A 9,741-nucleotide genomic window follows, 5' to 3' on the forward strand; every position below is an offset into this window, starting at 1 on the left:
TGACTGTGCCACACGGACACAAAGCAACAAAGCCATGTGACCATGGACTGCAACCTCTAAAACTGTAAGCCACAGTAAACCCTTCCTCTTTGTGAGGTATTCTGTCAGTGATGGAAAGCTGACTAACATAATTTTTTGATTGTGATAATATTGCACAGAATTTTACATAAATTTTAAATGTATTTTATTTCATGTTATGAAGGCAAGAAGGTAGATACTTTAAAAGTTTCCTCAGTGACTGAAGTTATTAATGAGAAACCGCTACTTTTCAATAATTCAAGATTAAAAATTTTATATAGATTAGAAATGTTAGAGAAAATATTTTTGTAATAATGAAAAACTATTATGATCTCATTAAAAGTGGCATCTATTTCCTCAGTCCCTTTTCTTATGACATCCCGTTAAGAAGTTACTTTGGAACAGTGACTTGATAGCAGTGAAAGCTGAGCAGTAAGTCCCCGACTTATGAACGAGTTCCATTCTGGGAGAATTACTCTTAAATTTGATTTGTTTATAAGTCAACAGTAAGTCTTAAGTAACACCCCTGTGAAGTCTGCAATTTGAATGTTCATCAGTTGGGGATTTACTGTATAGACCCAACCTGGCTTCACAATTTCCGCCTAATTATGATCTGTTGTTGCATTTGGAAAACCCATCAAGCTTGGTAAACATGCGCAGCACTTTTGCATATTTTGAACCTTTATTATATTATTTATATATTTAGTCTTGCTTAGAAACACTGAATGTAATTTTGAAGGGATTTGTTTAAAATTCTTGTATTTAAGTCATTTTCTCTAAAAGCTGAAGTACCTGCATAAACACTTTACTTTTATATGCTTTTAATTGATGGAAGGATCCAGATTTCAAATAAATACATTTTTAACCAGATTTATTTTTGAATGTTGAAATAAACATTTATTACAATAAAAGACATATTGTCATTAATCTCCCTCAAATATTCCACCTTGCTTTAGACATACTTAACTGGATTTAAACTGGATTTTTAACTGTTTGTTTTTAAGGTTCTTTTAATCCTTGTGGGGTTATTCTAAATACCAGAACAGAAGTTTGAACCATCAAATACTTAACTTTCTGTATGTGTACAACTTAGTAAAACCATATTTTTGTTTAATGGTAATTAAACCAAGGTTAATGTGAAAGTTTAGTGAGAAATGGTTCATCTTGGCCCTGCTGCATAGAAGCCATGCTGTCTTGATCATGGTATTTGACTTCTCTGTGCCTTAGCTTTGCCATCTGTAGAAAGGGTGTAAGATTACTTTGCCTCCCTACCTAGCACAGGTGGACACTCACTGAGAGGTACACTGGGGAAAACGCAGCACAGCCTCCCTGCTCTCATCCCGTGCCTTCTGCAGAACCACAGGGTTATTGGACAGATTTCTGCTCCCTCCAGCTATTCTGCCAAGAGTATCATATTTTTTTTTACTGTATTTTCAATTCTTTCATTCTGTAAATCCCCAACCATAGCTCAGTCCAATTTGCTTCCTATGCTTTTATAGCCAGGTTAGGGCATCTAGCACAATGTTTCTTATTCTTGGACGCATATGAGTAACTCCTCCCCTAGTTGCTTAAAAAAAAAAAATCCAAAAGAGAAACTTGCAGGTCAGGCTGCATTTTGCACCAATTCAATCTCAGTCTCCAAAGGGGAGACTTAGCATCAGAATTTTCCTTTCTGTAGTGGTGACTTCTTGCGGGATACTGGCATCAGGGCAGTCTGGATACTGCACATCTCCATCATCTCAGGATCCCTGGCACTGATCCCAGCCACCCTTCCCTCTCAGACTCCTGCAGCCACCACTCTGTTCTCTATTCCTATAATTTTGTCATTTGTTATATTACTGGAGCCATGTGGTGTTTAACCTTTTGGAATTGATTCTTTTCTACTCAGCATAATCCCTGGGAGACAGAAGTTTAACCATTCATCTTCCGAAGAATATTTGAATCATTTCTAGCTGTTGTTTATTACAGATAAATCTTCTGTGTACCTTTGTGTATGTTTTCATAGCAATTTTTTCCTTTCTGTGAGATAAATGCCCAAGAGCGAAAATGGTAGGTTATGTGGTAGTTTCATGTTTAGTTTTATAAGAAACTGCCAAATTGTTTTTCCAAGGTGTAGTAGTTTACATTTTCACCAGGAATGTGTTAGTGATTTTTCTTCTTCATCTTTACCAGTATTTGCAATCGTCATTTTTAAAAAACTTTAGCCATTCTGGATGTATGTGGTGATATTTCCTTGTATTTCTGGTACCTAAAGATATTGAACATCTTTTCACGTTCTCATTTGCCATTTTAAAAGCTTCTTCAATGCAATGACTCTTCAGTTGTTTTATAACTGAACTTTTTCTATTGTGCAATTTGAGAATTGTCTGTGTGGTGTAGATTCTAGTCCTTTGTCAAGCACATGGTTTGCAAATATTGTCTCCAAATTCAGAGCTTGTCTTTTCATCCTTTTAGTGTGATCCTTCACAAGGTAAAGATTTTAATTTTGAAAAAGTCTGGTTTCTCCATTTTCCTTCCTTGTGGGTCATGCTTTCGGTATCAAAGAATCTTTTGTCCAACTCCAGATCCTAGTTATGGTCTGGATCTTAATAGCCCCTGAAGTCCCACATGCTGAAAGCTTAGGCACTAGCCTGAGGTGCTCCTGGGGGTGGTGGTGGTGGCACCGTTAGTGGAAGGGAGTTGGGCTACTGGGGGAGTGCCCCGGGAAGAGGGCATTGGGGCCCATCCCTTTCTTTCTTCTCAACCACCACGAGGAAACAAACCTTGATACTCCCCTCATGGTGCGCTAGCCAGCCAGGCTCAAAGGGACGGGGCCGAGTGCCCATGGACTACAAAACCGTGAGCCAAACACACCTTGCTTCCTTATAAATTGTTGATTTCAGGTATTTGTCACAGCAACAGAAAGATTACAGAATTCTGAAGATTTTTTCCTTTGATTTTTTTCTACAAGTTTAACAAGTTGAGGTTGGCTTTTGTCTTTTTCATAAGGATGTCCAATTATGTCCATACCACCTGGTGAGAGGGAGGTCCTTCCTCTGCCTGAAGTATGGCTGTGCCTCTATTGTAAATCAGAGTAGCATACTTATGGAGTCTATTTTTGAATGTTGATTCTGTTGATTTGTAAGTATAACCCTCTACCAATACTACACTGTTTTGATTCTGGCAGCTCTATAGTAGCCTTTATGTCTGGAAGGGAGGCTTCCAAATTTATAAAAAGTAAGGATTATATTAGCTACCCTAAGCCCTTTGATTTTTCATACAAATTTAAAAATAAGCTTTCACATTCTACAACAACACTTGCTGTGATTTTGATAAAATTGTATTAAGGCTCTGGGCCCATTTGGGGAGAATTCACATCTTTACTATATTGAGTCTTTCACTTTATGAGAAGGTCTCTCCACTTATTTCTCCCTTTGCTGATTTCATCATATTTGCAGCATACAGATCCTGGGCAAGTTTTGCTGTCTTTGCTTCAGCCCTGCATTTTCTTTAATGTAATGTAAACAATAGTGTTTCTAATTTTGAATTCCACATGCAATGCGCCTGGTTTCTATGTGCTGCGCTTGTACGCTGGTCTCTCTGGAACCTGGCATTGGTATTTTACAAGCTCCTCTTGGAAATTATAACTTGCAGCCAAGGTTGAGAACCACTGCCCTAGAGAAAGACCAGTGATGAAGTTTACTGCCTTAAAAACGGGCTTCCCAACTTCAGAACCACTGAGAAATCTTCATGTGCCTACATTGTTCTTTCTTCCCAAATTGCCCACAGTCGTTATAAATGATCTTTTTTTCTCCAGCCCCTTGTCCTTATCCTCTCCTTCTTGATCCCCTTTTTCCTGTTTCTAGCAATCTTGCTTTTCTTAGCACCACCTACTATCAAGAACGTGAAATTTTCTGTTCTTCTTTCCCTAGTGCTATGCACCTTACTTTTATTTGTATCATTACATGTCTTTTCAATAGCAAGAGTGAGAGATGTCCTTTTTTTCCATTAGAGACAATAAATTTCCCACCTATAATTCTCCACCCCATGACTACTGTCTTACCACAACCTTCATGTGACCATATGGGCATATTTTTTCCAAACATTTTTATACTATTTGGTGTATTTAAATAGCAGAAATGATGAGCTTTATATTTTTTCACTTATGGTTATCAACCATATATCAACCATTGCTTCATATTATTAAAGTCTACCTTAAAATATAATTTAATAACTATATAGTTAGCCTTTCCATAATTCTTGGAAATATAAGTTGTTTCCTTTTCTAAACTAAAAAGTGTTGGATTGGCCATGCTTATATATGTTTTTCTCCAGACTTGTATTTCTTGAAGATAAATTTCTCAAGAGAACTAGGGTATGAATAATTAAAAAAAAAAAAAGAGTGCTGACCTATTTCTAAGTCATAAACCTAGTTGGGTAGAGTTCAGTCTCTTGCATTTATTTTTTCTACAAAAGCAAGGGAATAACAGTCCATGTCACAAGTGCATGCCTCATGGTCTAGTATTTTCCACAAGTACTGGCACAAATGCACCAATTTGTGATCTAGATGCTTGATGCAGCCTATAAGAAACTGGAGATAGCCCAAATGTTAAACAGTGGGATTTAATTAATTGTGGAACATTATCTGAACACCGTGTGCTAGTAACAAGAATGATGTGGTAGCTGTGTGTATTATGACTAAACTCTAGTAAATGAAAACTGAATAAGGAAAGTGGCCAATTAAAATATATAATACATTGTATATGTGCTGCTAAAGGGAGCACAATACATATAATACACTGGTATAGGAAAAATTTTACCTGAAGGGGTTTTGGCAAAAAATATAACATAGCAATGACTGAAGGCAGAACACCAAAAGATTTGGAGCTATCTGGCACAAGAGTAAGAAAAGAACAGACAAATTACAAAGAGTTTTGTACAATTTTATTAAGATATAGCAGTAAAAATAAAGGACAAATCATTGAAATAAGTGAACCAAGAGAGCAGATTCGCTGAAGCATTTAAGAATGTAAAACTGTGGGTAGAAATTAAACAACATTGGCAAACACAGAGGAAGTGCATCTGTATGTGTGTGGTATATACACAGTGACACCTACATGCTCAATGTTTGCATAAACACATTTGTGATAAGAAAACAATGTTTAAGTGCAAAGTGCACTAACACACACCTATAAAGAGTTACATATAAAAATACTTAATAGGTATACAAATGTGGTTCTTCCCCATTCTTCACATAAAAGGAGGAACATAATTATACTTCTCTCCATTTTTGCTTCAAATTCAACAAATAATATTGAGATGGAACAACTGATGTTTACCATTCCCTTCATATCCTTTTAATTAGAGTTTGTATCACCAATCTTGCTATGGAAAGATGATAAAGATAATAAAATAAATTATTTTTTTAATATATGACTGCTAAATGGGGAACAAAGACACCACAAAGTGAATATATTTCCCCCCTCTTCCAACATTAGAATCCAAACCGCTAAATGTGAAGTCTAAGTGCACCCTGTTTACTTATTTTTAGTTTTTCTCTATTTTAATAGGAATGATAGTGGGTCCAAGAGACTGATTTTAAGGCATTATATTCATTACTACTATTTCAATAATACTTGTAAAATTTGTATTGGTAAATATCTAGTAATTTTATTACCTAATAAATATTTGTATGTCTCATTTATATGTAACTACTCCTTAGCCTCACTGTAAACATGTATACTCACAATTGATTTCATAACAGTATGGATGCCATTATTGTGAAAATAGATACTTGAAGGTATGACTTATTTCTAGAGATATGAGACATTTTCTTAAAATAATGAGATGGTATGACTGGTAAGTTGGTGGAAAGATGATGTGAAAATACCTAGCTCATACAAAGATCAAACTCATGACTTTGGTCTCAATTCCACTGTTAACAAGCTTGAGATATCCAGTAAACTAGCATAAATCAGAATGCAATTTCAATTGTCAGGGTGTAGGCAGTTTCAGCACTTGGCCATGATGTCTGTTCAGCAAAAGTCAAGTCAAAAGACTGGCACCAGGAAACCAGTGAAACAAAACAAGAACTTAACATTTGAAAACTGAATTTTAGTATCTGCTTCACTGACACTTGATTTAGGTATAAACTTTCTTTTTCCTTCCACAAAGTGATTATTTTTCTATCTTAGGAGTATAATAAAAATGAAAGAACCCACATAAACTATATTTTGGTGTTTGTTGTATAAGCCAACATAGAATATTAGTTCTTGCAAACTACCTAACAACATCACTAAGAGTGCCCAGGTTTTCATATCATGCTTCTAGATAAGAGAATGGGTGGGATTTACCTGAGAGTCTGTTTATATATAAGACCACTTTTTTGTCCTTTAGAAGCATTTAGCTCAACTAATGATCAAAATAGCTGAATAGTGGCACCCAGCACTCCTCACATGCTTCTTCACAAAGAAGAACCAAAGCAAGTGTCTTTTGAGATGAGCAACTGGGAGAGAGCACTGGAAATCAAGAGGAAGATACAGAGACCTGGCATATGCTACACAAACGGGGGAGAGGGGGTCTTCCTCTGCAGAGATAAGGGTGAGACAGCAAGTTTCTAAAACTATGAGCACAGATAGTGGCAGTCCTAGCTACTGAAGTATTTCATCACTCCTGTAGGTTTGCAGGCTCTAAGATTAAGTAACCTGAGATCTACAAAGTAGATTGGCTTTGGAAAAGGTTTTCACATCGTGCTTCTAGCAAATCCCCAGGGTACTATGTCCAGGAGCCACCTTGAGAGGGGACCTAATGTCTGCATGTGGACTAGAATCCAGGGGCTAGAAACTCCTCCATATTTCCATTTCTGGGAACTCTCTCCACTGGCATAGCAGGTATTTGACCCAGTAGAGCAACAACTCAAACTTGCGGAATGACCTACACTGTAAGGAATGAGTATTGCGACACAGAGGGGAACAGAGGGTGAAGAACTGGAGACCCTGCAGTGCCAGTTGTATGTGAATGCACAGCAGTACCAGGACTTTTTCTGTAGGAATGGGAGAAAGTTTTGCAGAAACAAACTTTGGGCCGAGATTTAAAATTCAGGTCTTGGTTTCTGTTTCATGTTTTTGTATATTTTCTATTCAGTTTCATAGGCTACAGAAACATGTCAAAGCTATTTTTCAGTGAACAATTCCACATCATGACTTTCTCTTGAAATCTGAGTTACTGAAATATTTTTTGATCATTCTTGTCATAGCCTGACCCCATTTCTCCTAATCCTCCATCTTATCTTTTTACACAGTTGTCAATGAGGTAGTTCTAAAATTGGGTAAGTCCTGGATACAACCAGACTCATATTTCTCACATAACAAAGCTCTTAAGTTCAAACTTCTTACAATTTGGGACAGATTTTTTAAAGATTGAAGATGAGCAGAAGCCAGCTCATCCGGTCAATGTCATAAGCTCAAAATCATCCCCCTGCACAACATAAACTCTGTTATGGCTTGTATCTAGACCTCCACCCAATCCTCATGCACTCATAGGTGGAGCTTTTCAGAGGTAGCTGGATTAAGGATGTGTGATAATTAAATTAGTTCACTGATTGGTTTAGCATAGTTCTAGGCGTAGATAATAGGAAGGCCCAATCTGGGTGTGGATGGCACCAACCAATGGGCTTGTAGCTTGAATGGAAACCAAGGAAATGGAAAGCTCACTGATGGCTGTTTCTCTAACACTGCCATGGCAGAGGCTGCTAGGCGCCTCTACTGTGCCTCCCTGCTTTGGAAACAGCTGACAATGGACTGAAACCTCTACAAATTGGGAGGTAAATAAACCTTCCGTTTCCTTTAACTTGTGGCTGTCAGGTATTTTGTCCCAACAATGAGAAATTAACTAAGCCAACCTCCAAAAGGAAACATGCACCCTGAGAAGAGGTAAATGTTTAGTTTACTCAACACCCAGCTTCTCCGCTCTTGCTTCCTATACATTCCCTACTATCTTCTAATCAGAGGGCATAACTGAGCTGCTTTTTAGCTCCTAGCCTTCTGGCTGGCTGACTGTGCAATAGAGCTTTTTGTTTTTGCAAAATGCCTTGTTATTGGTTTGTACATATGTCAGGGAGTGAATCTTTGCTCTATGATAGTCTTAATTTTAACAATCTTTCGCTTTGTCAATTTAACACACATCAACCAAATTCTAATTCTTTAATTGTACAGCTGTTGGCACATTGCTCATTTCATCTTTGTCTCAGCTTTACTAGCAGTAACACTTTCATTTTTCCATTACACAGAGATATTTGTAAAATAAGTATATTTTATAACCAAAATATCAAGCAATATCAGTAAAAAAAAACCTGCTGGGTCTCAGATAGCTAAGAAACTCCTAGGCAAATAAAGAAGAGGAGCAAGATGACTGAATAGAAGCACCAGCATTCACCTGCTCTTCTACAAGGAAGCACCCACACAACAGCTATATAGCTACATGAAAGAACTCTGAAAAACAACGGGAGAAAATGGAAACTTTGGAAGTCCCAAAACCTGGGACAATATAGTAAGAGAAACAAAATATTCCAGGACATGCTACCTGGGCTCCACACTCAAGGAAGGGAAAGTATCCCCTTTGCTGGTATAAGAGCAAAAGTGAGTCTCAGAAAATCCTGTCAGCACAGATATGGGCAATTCTAGCTTACCAGCCCTTATAGGCTTCTAGCCTAACAAGATAGGTAACCTCAAATCCGGCTTTGGAAGAGCGATTCACATCACCTCTCAGTGAATCCCCAAGGTTCTATAGCCAGAAGCCATCTTGAAAAAGGACCTACTCTGTGAACTTAGCCTGCTCAGAGGCTCTGAAGTCTGAGACCCTACAGACACTCCACGTCACTGCACTGGCTCAGGGGGCATTTGCCTAGCCGATAATACTGGCTCTGCAGAGAGATACTGACTCAAATCTGCTAAGTGCTTTACACTGCAGAGGAAGAGTACTGTGACACGGGGGAAACTGAGGGTATCATGCTCAAGAACTGAGAAATGTGGGAGCCTTCTCACTGAGGCCAGAGGCAGGGCTGGACACCTGCAGACTCACTAAAATGCCATGAACACAGGCAGTCACCCATGGGGTTTGTGCCAGCCCTCCACCAAGAGCAGGGAGCAAACTGTGGTTCCAATACTGCCCCTCCTGCAGGGGTGTGCTAGGGCACCCTTGAGCACCCTGTGCTCCAGCTGTCACCCTGGGCCATGTTCCACTCTTGTTCCTGTAGGAAATCACCATGAGAAGTTAGGGGGGTAAGCCCTGGCTGTTACCCCACATGCAAGCTCATGGATCATGAGGTCCTGCTCCTGGGTAGGCACACCTACAACTGCAGTATGGAACATAACTCTGCCTCTGCACACACGGTTTGCATGGATGAGTGCACCAATGCCTTTTCTGATCATGCACTGCTGATAGGATGGTGCGAGCACCACAGAGAGGAGTGGTGAGCAGTGGTAACTAACTGGGCTCTGTCCAATTAATTGGGAATCTCCCTCCTCATGTTGGGAGGGACCTAGATGGAGCAGCACTGAGGCCAAAGTCCACTGGGGGTTCAGAACCACAGTGCTAATGATAATGACTGTGGAGTTGGGTTATCCTCTGTTACTCTAAAGGAGTTACAGCACAAGTTCCTGGTGCTCATGTCATAAGTCAAGAAAGTATGATAATGGGGGAGCATAGTTTTAGGGAAATTGTGAGAGAGGCAGAAAGAAAGGAACA

Source organism: Chinchilla lanigera, unplaced genomic scaffold, assembly GCF_000276665.1.
Source record: "Chinchilla lanigera isolate Chin_1 unplaced genomic scaffold, ChiLan1.0 scaffold00104, whole genome shotgun sequence".
Taxonomy (NCBI): domain Eukaryota; kingdom Metazoa; phylum Chordata; class Mammalia; order Rodentia; family Chinchillidae; genus Chinchilla; species Chinchilla lanigera.